Source organism: Nanorana parkeri, unplaced genomic scaffold (genome assembly GCF_000935625.1).
Source record: "Nanorana parkeri isolate BGI_ZX_2015 unplaced genomic scaffold, ASM93562v1 scaffold293, whole genome shotgun sequence".
Classification (NCBI taxonomy): Eukaryota; Metazoa; Chordata; class Amphibia; order Anura; family Dicroglossidae; genus Nanorana; species Nanorana parkeri.
The window spans coordinates 1,156,104-1,173,220 of NW_017306561.1; the positions used below are offsets into that span (position 1 = coordinate 1,156,104).

At 39.4% G+C, this 17,117-nt stretch overlaps 1 protein-coding gene across 1 annotated transcript in view; it reads left to right on the forward strand.

The window, feature by feature from the left end:
- LOC108787942 (CTP synthase 2) overlaps positions 1 to 16,481 on the forward strand; it is a 138,028-nt gene extending 121,547 nt beyond the window's left edge. The window contains exon 20 of the mRNA XM_018557640.1: positions 16,291 to 16,481. The gene's annotated coding sequence lies outside the window, so the exon portion shown is untranslated. The remainder of the gene's footprint in view (positions 1 to 16,290) is intronic.
- Positions 16,482 to 17,117: the final 636 nt, after the last annotated feature.

Sequence of the window (17,117 nt, forward strand, 5' to 3'; positions counted from 1 at the left end):
TAGAGCTGCAGCTAACGATTATTTTCAAAATCGATTAGTTAGCCGATTAGTAAGTTCGATTAATCGGTTAATCGGATAAAATTAAAATAAATGTAAAAAAATGGCTGCAGTGATGGACTACTAGTTTGTATTGAGATTGTAGTCCGTCACAGGAGCAAGCTTGGAGCGGTGGAAGTAAAAAAGAAAAAAAAAGTGTGGTGTGCAATATAGTGAAATTAAAAGTGTAAAATTATACAGCAATTAATGGAGAATGGCACTGGCTATAGAGGACTACAAAACCCAGCAATAGTACATTATACAGCACAATGCTAAATACCGCCAGCTATAATGTACTGGGTTTTGTAGTCCTTTACAGCTGGTGGTATTCTGCATTGCGCTGTATAATGTAGTATTGCTAGGTTTTGTAGTCCTCTATAGCTGGTGGTATTCTGCATTGCACCACTGTATAATGTATTATTGCTGGGATTTGTTGTACTCCTCTGTAGCTGGTGGTATTCTGCATTGCATCTGTATAATGTATTATTGCTGGGATTTGTAGACCTCTATACAGCGCAATGCAGAATACCACCTGCTATATAGGAATGCAACAAATCCCAGCAATACATTATACATAAAGTATATAATGTATTGCTGGGATTTGTAGTCCTCTATAGCTGATGGTATAATATAGCATGTTCAATTTCAGTGAATTTTCAATTAGCAAAGTTCATTTCCACATATCCTATGGATTGAAGAAAAACAAAGTAAACATTTACTTTGCAAGGAATGTTCAACTTTGTGTAGGAAAAAAAAATAAAAACACCCACTAAGCTCACAAAGGTCTCATTCCTATGGGCAGCAGACTCCATCTCCCCTCTGAAAAAGCAATCCGTAGTGTTTCGCTTTTCAGAGGGTGGTAGAGCAGCGGGTGCCTAGCATTCAGGAAGTGAAACTGCTGTTTATTGTTCTTTAGTTTTTTATTTCAATTCCGATGGGGATTTTCAATTGCTATACCACTCCACAAGCGTGTGTTGGTGCGGTTGTGGCCAATTAATTGCAATAATCACATGCTGTTTAGAATTTGCCACAGCATGTGTACAAGCATGAGCGGGCACAATATTACGTTTTAGGTGGGTGGTCAGGGGGTGGTAAATACACCGATCATCTGCACGTGTCGGCGAGGCCTAAGAGAAAAGAGACAACTGTAATTCCACAACTGCTGGCTTACAGTACAGTCACATATGGCCAACAAGCCAGAAGACATCTGTGTGCGGTTTGACATTAATCGTTCTCAAATATTAGGCTGTAACGGTACTGTAAAAAGTTCTGAATGCACAGTTGGCCCAAAGGTAACATAGTATGCATGGATCCATCCACCATCCTACGCTTGCGCCTTATTTTTTCGGTTTGTGACCGAAGAGAGACATGCAAATGCCTTTTGTGTTTTTTACTCACTCTGCTTAAAAAAGAAAATGCTGAAAGAAATATAAACAGGGGGATATAAAAGACACAAATTCATGCAGCTTTTCAATTATTATTATTACTACATCATGAATTTTTTTAAATGCAAGCAGTGTAAGTGCCTGGATTGTTTCTGGTATAAGTGTCTTGCAACCTTCTGTACAGCAGAGCTAAGGCTGGGAGGAGGAGAAGCAGTGCAAAGAGCCAGTCAGCTGTTCAGTGCTCATGTGTTAGAAAGGAATATGCTAATAGAAGGAGAGTGCAAAGTGACAAAGAGATGAGCTCACTCCTTTTCCATTTCTACTTTTACTGCCCAGGCACAAGCTAGGGTAAAAAACAAGACCTACAAGGGTTACTTACCTGCAGCAAAAATGTGATCTCCTGCCCTGCCAGACAGAGCTGTACCCTGTGTAGCTTTGTAAACCTTAGGACTAGATGGACAAAAATGCAAATGCTTTTGAAGATAAAATAGCTCCCTTATATGTATTTCATCTGTGTTTCAGCTTCAATTGTAAGGTGATAGACATGTCACAATTGTAAACTTACTGCTTTCTGTCATGGCACATAAGTTATAGGACACCCTTACCTTAGATTTCCCTTAGACACTTAGACCTGGGTTCACCCAAGAATGGTTTTCTATTCCCCACTCACAAGTTTCCATCCAACATAACTGTAGCTCCTACCCAGAGGTGTGTCCTGTAAAGTATAGATAGATAGATTGCATTAGTTTAAAATGGTGACACTGAAATTCCCCAATGATATCACACATGAACAATAAATAGATAAATAAATAAATACCTTCTCTTTTAATAGGATAAAAATTATAAAGATTCATATTAGAGGTGCACCAAAATGAAACTGTAAAAATGAAACGAAACCGAAATAAAAATAAATGTCAGGCCGAAACCGAAACCAAAAATGTTTTTTATTTTAACTTTTTCACATTTTTGATTTTTATGTATTTATTTATTCATTTTTTATTAAATATTTTTATTCTTTACTTTACAGGGGCTTTGGGTTTAGACCCCTGATATTTCCCTTAAAATAGAAAAAGAGATTGGGGACACAGAGTCCTCAATCTCTTTTTCTGTATCCCCAGTTATCAATGAACAGGAATCCTCTATACTGAGTGTTCCTGATCATTGATAACATGAGGACATAGTGTGTTTACTATAACCACAATCATGAATGAACAGGAGGTGATGCTGAGGATAATGATAATTGAGGATATAGTAAACATACTATGTCCTCAATTATTTACAAACACTCACTGATCACTGACTGCATGTACCCGGTCTCCATCCTGACAGCTGTCACATGAGGCTGATCGAGCAGTGCAGGAGGAGAGCTCAGCCTCCTGTGACAGCGCTGGCTATCTCCGCCCACACACCGCTCTCCCGATCTGCGACAGGAGGCTGAGCGGTGCTGGGAGGAGAGACGGCGGCCGCTCACAGCGCTCTCCTCCAGCAGCGCTCGGCTGCCTGTGACAGTTTCTCTCCTCCCCGCTGGGACATAGAGCACCGCCCAGCGGGGAGGAGAGAAAGCAGGGATGCGCCGCTCTATCGTCCAGAAAATGGCACATTCGGCATTATGCCAAAAGTGCCATTTTCGGCCGATGCACCTGTGCTTAGACTATAGACATTAAAGTCTTTACAAATTCTTAAAAAATGGCATAATTAATTGCTATGCAAAGACAGCATCAGTAAGTACTTATTTGTAAACATTTGATGTATGTGAGCAGCCAGTAGAGCAGGGGTGGGCAACTCCGGCCCTCCAGCTGTTGTGGAACTAAAAGTCCCATGAGGCATTGCAAGACTGGCAGTTGCAGGCATGACTCCCAGAGGCATGTTGGGACATGTAGTTAAAGCACAGCTGGAGGGCAGGAGTTACCCAAACATGCTGTAGAGTTTTTCTTGCTGAGAGTGTCTCTTTAACTTGGACCTAAAATGCTCATGTGCAAAGACTAAAACATCTTAAGCAGTGAAAGAGCTTTGAAACAAGCTCTTTCTGACCTCTGTAGCTGCATGTACTGTGAAGTAATTCATTCTTAAAGATCACAACAGAGACCCTAAAGGTTTGTGTAACGTTTACTTACATACATCAAATAGCATAAATGTGCCCTATTGGTTGCTAACGTATCGATATATCCTGCTGCACTCCTTACCGGTTAGTGATGTAAACCTGTATGGTCCAGGTGGGTGCTTGGAGTGACCACGGATGGCACCGTGAGATAACACAAAGTTCAGAAACATCACCAGCACTCCAATTCAAACGTGAAAAACATCAATTTAACCGCTTGAAGACCATGGTGTTTACACCCCCTTCCTGGCCAGGCCATTTTTCAGTATTTAGCGCTGCAGTACTTTGACTGACATTTATTCCGTCATGCAACACTGTACTGAAATTAATTTTATACCATTTTTTGGGGACAGATAGAGCTGTTTTTTTTGGTGGTATTTAATCACCCCTGGGGTTTTGTTTTTTTAACTATATTTAGGGAAAATTACTGAAAATTTTGAAAAAAAAAAAGTTTTCTTACATTGTTAGAAAACATTTATTATTATTACCCAATTTTTGGTAAAATATAAAAGACGGGGTCACGTCGGGTAAATAGACACCAAACATGTCAAACTTTAAAATTGCGCACACCCGGCGAAATCACAAAAAAACGACCAAACCCAAAATTGACCATAGGCGACGCTTTAAAAGGTTTTACCGCTCATCGGTTTTGTGTTATCAGTGATTGATAGCCCTAAAATTATTGCTCTCACTCCGCCGTTCGCGGCGATATGTAACATGTGCGGCGTAATGGGCACAATAGTCGTTTTCGTAGGTATGCGCACCTGACGCATGTTTGCATTTGCATGTACGTATGGGTGGGGACTTTGAAAAAAAAAATGTCTTTTTTTAAAATTCTTTTTTATGTTTAACTTTAAATATTTGAGGGGGAACTTTCATTTTTTTTCTATTTTTTTTCCACTTAACTTTATTGCTATCAGATAGGGGGCTAAGAAACCTCCCTATGTGATAGCAAAATATGTGACAGGTTCTCTTTATGGAGACATCAGGGGTCTCCAAGACCCCCCCCCCCGAAGAGTCTGAAGCTGGAGAGTGACACAAGAATGCGGAAGTGATGTAATATGCATCACTTCCGCATTCTGACAGAGGAGAGGGGATCAGAGGGAGATCGTGTACCGAACTCCCTCTGATCCCCTGTGACAGAGGCAATATGCTGGTCCCTGGCTCGCACAGGGCACAGCGGAGCCTGGGACCAGCATGACAATGGGAGGGGGGGGGCCTCGGAGGACACACACACACTGGTCAGCAGCTCATACAAGCGATCCACCGGCTCTGTAGCCGGCGGATCGCTTGTATGTTAACAGGAATCGCTGCCTGTTTTAAAATTTTCCGTATATCCCGCTCGTGCACGGCGCCCGTGGCTGAGCGGACGTCTAGAGACACCGCTCAGATCTAGAGAGCTCCCGGCCGGCCATTTTTATACGACGGCCTGTCGGGAGGTAGTTAATGACACATATTTGTCATGCATTGCATGACAAATATGTGTCATTAAATTGTTTTTTTTTCATGTTTGAATTGGAGTGCTGGTGACGTTTCTGAACTATTGGTTGCTAAGACGTTAGATGGCTCGAGCAGGAGCAACAAAGGATGTGCGTTGGCCCTAAACAAGTCCTTCATGTGGATATGCACAGAATTACCTTGACCAGTCATTCATGAAGTCATAGACAACTGAAGGCTGATCATTCTGCACAATGTACCGCGAAGAATATAGATTTATTATGTCAAATTTATCATTCAGCTTGTATTAAAAGGAAATTAAAGAACATGCCCAATATATATGCCTCCTTGATAAGTTTGTAGTAAATAAATGGGGGAGTTTTGAATCGTTATTTCCATATGTGAAAATCACTTGGAGAGAGTGAGCTAAGAATAGACTGGAAAGAATTTCAGTCAACATGTCAAATAATGGATGGATAAGGCCTATTATGTCTTTAAGAGCTCATCAGTAATGTGTACTGTACATCATTGTGATAAAATATACAAAGTCTATGCCATAGGTATGCCTATGTAAGGTATACATTCAGCTGTTACACAGAACTCATATATTTGGGAGTGAACAGAGGCTTGCCACACGTATAGACAACTGACACAGTCACACAAAGAATTACAGACACACTTCCAAACACATTTTCTTGTATTTTGGACTGTTAGCTGCATATATTGTTTTTGTCGACATATGTGCCGTTTCAGTACTGTTGATGACTTTACACTTTGAATTTACACTTTGTACAATCACCTTAAAGCGACACTAAACTCATGAGTTAAATCTGAAATATGCATTCAAATACTCGAATTATTAACAAAAATGTATCTTATTTGTGTATCACTCGGCTGTAGATCCTCAAATCATCTCTGAATTGGTGCTGACACTGTCCTTCCTTCTGGACGGTGGCTACTTTTGTTCCCCGTGGCCCCTGTGTGTGTTGTAAAGCAGCCATCACTCCTGTGATGGACTACAATCTCATGTTTAGTTTACCAATTTGTATTGAGATTGTAGTCTATCATGGGAGTGACCTTGGAGTGGTGACTACTTTACAACACACTCAGGGACCATGGGGAATAGATGTAGCCACCCTCCAGAAGGAAGGACAGTGTCAGCACCAATTCAGAGATGATTGAGGATCTACAGCCGAGTGATACACAAATAAGATACATTTTTCTTAATATTTAAAGGTACTTAAATACATTTTTATGATTTAAATCGTGAGTTTAGTGTCACTTTAAGACACCTCAAAACATGTATTATATGTTTTGGAATATCAAACACACCACCGCTGATGAATGACAACATATTAACATTAATGTGTAATCAGTGGTGCATGTGCCGCTGGCTACATGTTATTGACATGTCGGCCGGCATCCAATAGGTTGCATCAACATTGTAAACATTACATGCATTAAGCAAACAGATAATATTTTATACAGAATCTTGCTGCCAGCTTTTCCTCCTCCAAGATCCTGCATATTTGCATATATCCTGATAAGTATTTCCATACGCCCCTGTGCATGAGTCCTAAAAGTGTGTTTTAGTCAGCTTAGAAACACCCGGTGTTTGTTTACATTGTATGGCTGTCAGAATTCTAAGCCCCTGCTGACAGAGGAAACAAGGGTGGATTAGCGGTGATTTTAGTGCTTCTGTTGTGAAATTTATGGATACATTTCTCCACAATACATGCAGCTGCATAGGACAGTGAGGGCTTTTATTTAAGCTCTTTTATTTCTTCTAAAGTTGTATATGTGTTTAGTATTGGCTGATGTGCACTTTAAAGAAGAACAAATGAAATCTTAAAATCTACCCCCGCACTGCAAGGGCAAAGTGCTTCTGTGTTTATTTTTGTATATATATATATATTTATTTTTTTGCAATGTACATAAAACATTTTATTAAATGGCTGTTTGAAATGGCCCCCAGCAAGTCCCTCAAGTATTATACTCACCGGTCCCTGCTCTTTGGATACTTGCAGTCCTCTGGATAATCACATTCCATATCATAACTGCTGCAGAATCTCCCATTGAGGCTCTTCTTCCTTCTACAAACAGGCTTACCCCCTTATGTATGTAAAATAGATCACCTTGCTATAGGAATGACTAAGAGCCCAGATGGGAGATTCGGCAGTGGCACTTCTGTGGCCCTGAACAGGATGCAAAGTTAAGATCTGGAGGATTGAAGACAGATTAGAATATGGCTTGGCGGGGATTTTTTTTGGGGGGTGTGGGGGGTGTGGGGTGTTTATTTAAAGGTTCATAATTAAGTTGCTCTTTAAAATGTATTGTGTCATGTGTCACATCAAAGCAGTGCATTTATTTAAGTGGGCTGCCTAACTAATGTGCCAAAACGCACCAGATAGGTGCACGCCGCATTTATTTGCAGCAAAGAGCACCACAGTACATGTTAGTGCATTGCCTTGTGCTATACTGCAACACATGTCCATTGGCATGGTGTATTAGGATGCCATTTTACATGAATGGTACTCCATCGGATCAACATGAATAACGTCATGTTGAGCTGAAGACAGCTCCAAAAAAAGCACATCTACTAAAAATGTTTTAGGATGCAGGGAGGGGGTGCTTTGATGGGGAGTATGACCTTACTAGTTAGTACCTATAAGAAAGAAAGCCTTTAATTTTTATTTTAAGGGCAATTTTTACAGAAAAAAGAACATGGTTTAAAGATTTTCAGGACATGGTGCTCCAGTTTTTTAGCTTCCCTTGTTTATTTTGCTTGTATTTTTTTTTAAATATTGTACATTCACCTTGTACTACTTTAAACCTCTGCACAATAGCAACTAATGTTTATATGTCTTTGTGTTTGCTGTGACATTTAGCACAAGATTAAGGACACTTAATAACCGTACTAACCAATAATTATGTGAAAAGAAAATGTCATGGCTAAAGAAGCAAACAAACAAATGTCCCAGCACATGGTGTAGCGGTTTACCTGTAACATAAGTGGTTGTCTAAAAGGCACACAGTATATGCACCCACTCCTCTACGGCTCAGCTGAGGGACAAGCTGGGTGCATGCGATTGGAGCGCATCCTCGCTATATATACAACTGCTCAAAAGGTAAAAATCCGGGTGCACAAGTCGCGCTGGAACAGTTTATCACAAGTCAAACAACATCACCACTGGTGTCCTACCCAAGGTTTGCCCTCACTGATGCATTTCACGCAATCATGGGCTTAGTCATAGAGGTGAGGGCAGACCAAGGTAGGCTGTGTTATATAATCAAGTTTAGGTGCATGTCATTACAGAGTTAAAAACTGTATCGCAGCCCAATACAAAGCATGTAAAGTATGTTTTACATGCTGTGTAGGCAGAATTGCACACAAAAAAAAATAGAAAACCAAATAGAACTTTTTAGACACACATACAAAGGTTGTTGGATTGTTAACATTTTCTTTTATTAAATATTCATTATACAACACAGCAAAAAGGCTGATTTTTGCTATAGTTGAATCTAGATATGAAGAAAACCTCCCTATCTACCCACCACAGTATATAGAGCAAACATACCTGTTGTTCCACACAATATATGAAGTATATGTATCAAGTCAGAATATTGGATTTGGATGTTTCTCCTCATCTCTCCGACATAGGCAATTGGATTAGTTATCTTCATCTGAACAAATCCCAGAGTTCGGATACATTTAAGGGGAACTTTATTGGAAATTAAATATGAAACTATCAAAAAGAAGTTTGTCCTATATGCTTGGAGCTTTACATTTTCTCTAGACATTACTGCTAACATACCATTTACATGATTCTCCTGCTTAAGCTGGTGGCTAAATCACGTTTGTAAGCATTGATTGTTATATTGATTGTTTTATCCTTAACCTTTTCCATTCGGGAAAAGGCACACTTTTGCTAGTAGTTATAATGCATATGTCGTTCTCTTGCCAAAATGGGATTGGTATGGCTGTTGTGTTTATAGTTTGCTAACGTGAATCAATCTTTTTATACGCTGTAAAGGGTGCTGCATATATCCTACCAGGTCACCTGTAGGCCACCATACACTGACAGCTCACTCTGCATCCAGTCAGCAGTACATGGGATCCACCCCTCTTCATTTGCCTGGTAGAAGGTGAAGAGATTGTGGGGTAGGATTCCTTCTGTGGGATTATTACTAATAAGACAGGACCCTATGAGTCTTTTTAAAATCGTAATTTCACTTCCCTGACACTCTTTTTAGGTAGATGTATATTGTTCAATAAGCTTTACCAGACAACTTAAAGCAGATCTCCAGCTACAGATTAACAAGATAAAAATTAATAGCCCATTAAAAGAGAAATAACAAAACAGCTTTTGATGCTACATTCACATTTAATCCAGAAGTAAGTACAACCCTAATTCCAAAAATGTGGGGACGCAGTGTAAAATCTACATAAAAACAAAATGCAATTATTTGCAAACCTTATAAACCCATATTTTATTCACTATAAAAAATAGGAAACATTAAATGTTTAAACTGAGAAAATTTACCATTTTAAGAAAACAAATAACGTAATTTTGAAATTGATGGCAGCAACACATCTCCAAAATTTGGGACAGGGCCATGTTTACCAGGGTGTAGCATCCCCTCTTTTTTAACAACACGGTAAATGTCTGGAAACTGGGGAGACCAATTGCTGGAGTTTTGGGAGAGGAATGTTGTCCCATTCTTCCCTGATATAGGATTCTAATTGCTCAATAGTGCTGGGTCTTCTTTGTTGTATTTTTCGTTTCAAGATGTGCCAAATATTTTCAATTGGTGAGTCTGGACTGCATATGCTGCTCTAAAACCTATATAAATCTTTCAGCACTGATGGTGCCTTTCCAGATGTACAAGCTGCCCATTCCATGCACATTAATGCACCCCTTTACAATCAGAGATGCAAGCTTTTGAGTGCTAATAACAAGCAGCAAGCTCCGTTTTCTCTTTAGTCTTGAGGACACGGCACCCATGGTTGCCAAAAGAATGTCAAAGAATTGCCAAGTAACCTAATTAGTTGCAAAATATTTTTTTCCAGCTCTTCCTTGTTAGTACCACTTACCTTGCCAGCTTTTTGTTGCCCTGCCCTGACATGTTGTTGCCATCAATTTTGAATTTTTTTTTAATGGTAAATTCTCTTAATTTAAACATTTGATATGTTTTCTATCTTCTATTGTGAATAAAATACAGGTTTCTATGATTTGAAAATCATTGTATTAATTTGTGCTAATTTCTCCGTCACTCTTTTTTCTTGCTATCCTCTTGCTTCTTGTCAGCAAATGTTTGGTTTACTCCTTGCACTGCTTCTTACAATCCAACCCTACTATACAAGGACTGCATGTCAAGATACCAGGTCAAATATACATTCTTACACCGCATTGCATTAAAAAAATACATGAAATGAATTATTATTAAATAAAGAGCTTCGTTAAATTTTTGTATTTTATATCTGCCCAGAGTTCTCCTTTAGCAGTCTGTAACTGCAGTGCACTGGTTATTGAATCGCAGTATTGTAAGTCTCAGTAGGGAAGACTACTTTTCACCTCAATGCCCTCAGTTTGTAACTCCACCCAAATCATTTTTTCTAGTTTTGGATAGAGTGGGGAAGGATTAGAACATCGGTCAGGTTGTTATTGCTGTCTCTGTCACTAATTGGGAGAGTCCCTCTTTGTCTAAGTGACCACTGTTAGAATCATGGAAATAAATGAAGATCTAAAGTTAATGAGTAGTAACTGAAATGAGAGTGGAAAGAAATCGACCAAGCGAGACACCTATTCCAGTGACCATGTAAAAGCGAGATTTCGCCCATTTTGTAAATATTTTCTTTCACTTCCTGTTGTGTCGTCACTGGAACAGGAGTTCCAGGACAAGGTCCTCTGGCAGCCAAGGCAAAAATGCCACTTTTCTGACTAACTCTCTCATCAATGTAGGGTGAGGGGTTTCCGGGGTGACTTCTTAAAAGGGAAACTGCTGTGTAGTCTTTCCAGGATTGGTAGTCCTGAAAAGGGACCAGGAATCGTAAGGCTCGAAAAGATATTATGTGGGAAAGAGCCTCCAATTCTGACTAGAGGCATCCAGACCTTGTAAGAGTTATAGGAAGCCAGCCTGCAGTGGTCTGTACGGTGTTTGGAGCAGTATAGAAATATTGAAAATGTCACCAGCACGACAGAGCCATATGTCAGTGCAAATCCATGTATTGATGCTAACGAATACTCGGAGTATTCGTTAGCATCAATATGGATCTGTGTCATGCTGGTGACATTTTCTATATTGCTACATTGAGGACGGCGCCATCCGTGGTCATTGCGAGCACCCGCAATCATTGATGGGAATTCCGGTAAGGTGTGCTACAGGCTTTGGGACAGTGTTTGGAGCAGGACACATGACTGAGTGTGGAGCTGTGAATTGCTGACTACTGAGACACTGCTGATATGTCTGGGCCTTGTCGGAACATCCCGGAACCGGCTGAGACTAACCCTGATGTGGGACAAACATACTGAGGCGGTGAGCCATTGATTGTCTTGTTCATTTGTTTCATTTGCTGAAGATAAGCTGTTTCTGTTGGAAGATTTTTGGGAAGAAAATAAAGACTTTTTATTTTCCTAACACGGCTGGCTATCGATCAGTACTGCTCTGAATATTACACATCCTTTTCCTTGTATAAACTCTATTAGTGATATTAGGTGGTTGGTTTTATACTCAAGGGTATGAAAAGTTTATCTTTGTCCATTGTACATGCCGACTTTGAAGCTGCAGAGAGAAGCTGAGCCAAAGACGTTTAGAGTTCCCAGTGCAGTGGAGTAAAAAGAAAGATATTTGACAGTTCTGGTCAATTACTGCAAAAGTTTTGTTGGATTCTAATAAATCCTTAAATTATTGATGTCAGTGTGGGAGTCATTGCTTACTGCCTATAGTGGGCCTGGGGCCATTCCTCCAACCATTCCCAGCATAAGCAATTAAAGGTCTCTACTTGTAAGCAGTGGGGAGAGTGGGAGATTCATTTATAGTGCTTACATGGTTGTTACATGTTTTCCAGGAGAAATATTTATCTGAGTAGTTTTCATCCAGGTCTTCCATTGCTGAATTAATTAGAATAGCTACAGGTCTTGAACAGTTTTGCTATGTGCAGTGGTGCACCTAGCGTAGTTGACAGCCGGATTAAATAAATACTAATAAAGGGCAGAAAAAAAATGGAAACAGATTTTCTTTATCTAAATGTTTTATGAGTCAGACAACGATGACTCTACAATATGTATTCACAAAAGTGGGAATCCTGATAAAATAGGCAACGGTATAGCATACAATACACAGGCTATGCCCTTATACCCATCTGAGGTCAAAGAAGTCAACACTATAGAGTGCAGCAGAGTGGTGTGTGGACATTTAACGCTTTAAACCTGACCCCCTCCAAGTTCCAGGAGGATGTTTAGTGAAGTCTTGTCAGATTCAGCTATAGCATACTTCGGAGATCACTTGGATTTCCCATAGCTGACTTGCACAGTCCATCTGCAGACCCTTCCCGATCGATCTTTAGCCAACTGACTGATCTGGTGAGGTATCATTTGCTCAAGAATAATGAATCTTGGTGATTGAAGAAAATTTTGTGCCCTGCAAAAAAAAACTTTCCTGTTGCCCATTACTTTGCAGCAGCTTCTCTCTGCTGACAGAAGTTTCAGCAGTGAGAGAAGAATAAGAGTTATGTTACAGGCAGTGTGTGGTGTGAAACAAAAACTTATTTTTTTCAAATCATCTGTACATTACCGCGATGGGACTCATAACACAGTACTGCAGTATTGAAAAATGCCCATATCTTGAAATCTAAAATATATACACTTTTTTCTATCTACCTGACAGGACCAATGTGTGTATAAAACCTACACATATTTGGGGTCCCTGTATTTTGTAGAAACAAGAGAAATATTGTAGTGAAAATATTTGGAATAATATAAATTATACGAAAAATGTATAAACTGCATTTTCTAAAATGTTTTATTCCATTTACTGTACAAGTAAAATGAATAATAGAAAAGTATATTGATATATATCTGTAAAAAAATAAGTCAATGCAACTGGACTTGCTGTACTTTTGTTGAGGGCTAATTTTAGGGATCAAGAAATATGTTAAAGAGTATCTAAAACCCAAAATAAACATTGCAGCTTACCATTCCTTAAATGTGGTGGCTGCATTTCTTTATGCGGAGCCACCCTTAAATAGCGACATTGTCACCTTGTGGTTAGTGTTAGATGGACTAGCAGATTTAGATGGACTTCACTAACAAATTAAATCTGAATTCCAGCTAACACTGTTTAGGCAGTTACAGCAAAAGTTGTTTCCCTTTTGGAAAAGTTTTTACATAAATGAATAAAAGCTGACGAGTTTAAGCACCCCTGTCAGTGTTACAGTCTGATCCCTCTATCTGCCACTTGCCGGACTGCTTTGTCTGTTAAAGGAAGTTTACCTACAAGCACTAAAGTCTTGCATTTACCAGTTTGCCTGGATCTACACTTTAAAATAATTTCTGCACCCCTGCAAGTTTTCACTTAGCTGGCCAATTTGATACAGACAGCCCTGTCTCTGTTCTATGTTCAGGAAGTATACAGTAATGCGGATCCATATGCAAGCCATTCATATTGTCAAGATGTTGTGTAGAGAGATATACATAATAAAACATTGTGCAGAAAGAACGACTTAGTCATTGACATGCATCATATGTCATATCTCTGCTTTTTTATCACATCATTTTTTGTCACTGCTTACGGAAATGTCTAAAGAAATTTGTACAGCGCTGTTTATATTTTAGCCAGTCTCTTGTTATTCTGTATTAAGGTCCTTTATTATCTAATTACACATTCAATGTTGCCTAGCTTCTGAGATATGGGCTTGAATATATAGATAATGAGCCAATTCCAGGCAGAAATGTAGGAAAATGGTTTTCTATTTAGATTTCTATTTTAGAAACAATATTTGCATAATGTGTATAATATGAGGGCTTTGTAGGTATTAGGTGCATGCTGCAGATGGTACAGTGTGATAATCACTTTTTCTTTTATATCGTAAGCTTATTCCTCTAAAAGCTAATCTTTTACTAAGGCCAGCGTAGGTGTTGCTTAGGATCGAATAATGACCCAAATAAATTACTGAATTATATTGCGTGTTTTCAGTGAGTAAACATTTGAAGTAATTTATGAAGTTAACCTAAATATATTCTCAGTGCATAGCTTCATAGCTTTACATTGTGGGGGATGGACACAGCCATTGCTGTCTGTGGCAGGACATGGACATGTACAGTTATGTGGAGGCTGTCCGGTCCTAGGGGGATGAAAATGCTGGCTGGCTTCACAAATGGGGACAATATCATGGTGCAGAAGTGTCTGTGTGAGGTGTGTGCTTATATTTAGCAATTTTCTGAGCAGGGTGGGTAAGGGCATACAGGTCTCTGTACTTCTGGAATGCACTGATATTTTAAGTATTCTGAAAGCATGTCTGTGAAGGTTCTCATTCATCCAGGTCATGGACTTGCTGTATTTTTCTTGAAGACGGATTTTTCTGGATGTCCAGTGAAACGTCTTCAAGAAAAATACAGCAAGTCCAGTTGCCTTGACTTATTTTTTACAGATATTCTGAAAGCAATTTTTTTGGGTGACTCAAATATTTGTTTGCTTGTTTAACATATTTCATACTGAGCTTTGTAGATTTAGGTCAATCAGTATACCAGGCAGAGCAATGGGTCCTCTTGCTGCATTACTGCCAAGGCAAACTTTATTGCAGGATAAGCTATTCAGAAAGTAATGTTGCCTGCTGTGTTTGACTGTGGTTCTTCATAGACTGTAGAATTTCTTTGAGTTAAGAGATGCAGTAAAGCACTATCACTGTGCTGCATGGCTAAGCAAGAAGCTGAGACTTAACAAATAACTGCTTTCACACCAAGCTCTCCAAGCCTTGCCTGTCCTCGCACCTCTGAGCTCTTTTCTGTGTGGCCTGCTGGGATTTGAAGAGCCACCACTGCAAAACTTTCATGATTGCACTCTTCTGCTGATCGCAGAAGAATCATCATACATTCCAACTATTATGCATCCCACTGGAGGATGACTTCTCCATAGGAATGAATAGAAATTCTGCAAGCATAGCTCAGCAAGCAGATGTTCAGGGAAGAAGCTGTGAGGTTTCCATAGCAAAGATCTCACAGGTATCAAGTCAAGTATGTATAAGACTTGGTGGAGGGTTGCTGGGGGAGGAATATGTGAATGTGATTTAAAGGATAATTGTACAAAAAGTATAGTTATCCTTTTTTATACAATAAGCAAAACATGTCCTATTCCCCATTTAGTTAAAAATGTTATATAAAATAATTTAAGAATTTGGATTAAACATTAAGCCATTAAGACTCCGAGATTAACCACTTCAACTGATGTTTCCCTGATTGTTCAGCTTTGCTTCACTTAAACTGGCTTGGCAAGAGTGTTTTGGGTGGATTATGGGCAATGGAGACATAGCCTGATATTTGTACATTAAGCTGATTTACACTTAAGGTTTATACCTTTAAAAAACTGTAGTTCCTTTTAAGGTCTATACCTTTAAAAGACTGTAGATTTGTTTTAAAGTTGCTGTGGTACCGTGCTGACCTTGTGCTTGAATTAGAACAGGGCCAGTCTGCTGGCCATTTTAGTTACACCAGACCCTCCTTCGGCTAGTTATTGATGAACCAGCAAAAATTCGTACAGTGGATGCCCCTGTCAGCACCGTTCCGTCCAGCATCCTCCATTCCAAAGATTGAAGAAGGTGGATGGAAAATGTTCAAGTGAACAGTGACGATAGCCAATCAGCTACCATCACTGTCCGGGTGTTCTGATAGCGGTACGCCCCTCTCACTCAGAATACAAATAGCACAGCAGGAAATTTGTCCATCCATGCTGTTTAGCGTGGATGAAGGAATCTGTTATATTGTTCTCATTCAGCCTACTGGTTGAATGAAAAAATATAAGGGTGTATGGCCAGCTTAAAACTCATAATCTGTCTGTGCTGAAAATGGCTGTCTGTTTTACCGTAGTCAAACTGGCCATTCCCCTTTAATTCAACATACAGCTAAGTGTATAGGAGTAGCCTTGGGATGGATGTTAGCTCTTGTTATTCATCAACAGAGTGTAAATTATTACTCACTCACTTACTTGTTTATCGTGCCCTCTTTTTCTTTTCTTTGGTTGTTGTTTGCCTGTTGAGTGTGTGCACTTACCCTGTATAGAGAGTGGATGAGTCACATATAATTACAATGCTCGCTGAGGATTTTTTTTCTCTTTCAACAGAGGCAAAGCTGACCGGAGAAATGACACACTACAAAATAAATCACTCTACAAACTTCTGCATAGACTATTACCATCCATTATTACAGCTATAACTACGTTGTAATAATAAGGACTTACACTGTTTATTCTTGTGCAGGGCTGTGTAAAAACCTAGTTCTTCATGCCAAGATACTGTGTCTGGGGCGTCTAAGCCATGGGCGGCTATACTGCTGGAGTAGAGAGATGGAATCAAATCCTATGGAGAGTTGTCTTCTCATCTTCCTTAGCACTGAATGTATCGTCAGCTGCTCATCTCACTTGGAGCAGTTGTTTGTAATATGCTTCAGACATCATTTGTACTTCCATCTACAATCTATAGTCTGGTAAATTGTTGGTGTGAATTATCCAAAGTGGAGCCAGCTATTCTTCAGTATTTAGCCAGCAAGTTAATTTTGCTTGGAGCAAATAACATCACTGTGTTTCACTGATTTTTTTTCTCTTTATTTGTGAATTAATAGGTTTCATTTAATCAAATATTGGTTCAGACCATTACTCTCCAAACCGCCCCCAGGGTATTGTCAGCAGATGTAATTGAAAAGGAGAAAGACCCTGTGTGAATTATACATGGCAAATGGCATATTTAATTATTTCAACAAGTTGTCAGCATCTCCTTTTCATGTCCTAACTTACCAAAGCCGTAGAAGAGAGAGTGAAAGGGAATGACAATTTATATATGTAGTTTGGACTTAAGCACCTTCAAATTCTATCCCTCCTGACTCAACTATATCATGCTGAGTAGGCACAAAGCGTGCACAGAACAGAATATGGAAAACATCTACTGCATGATG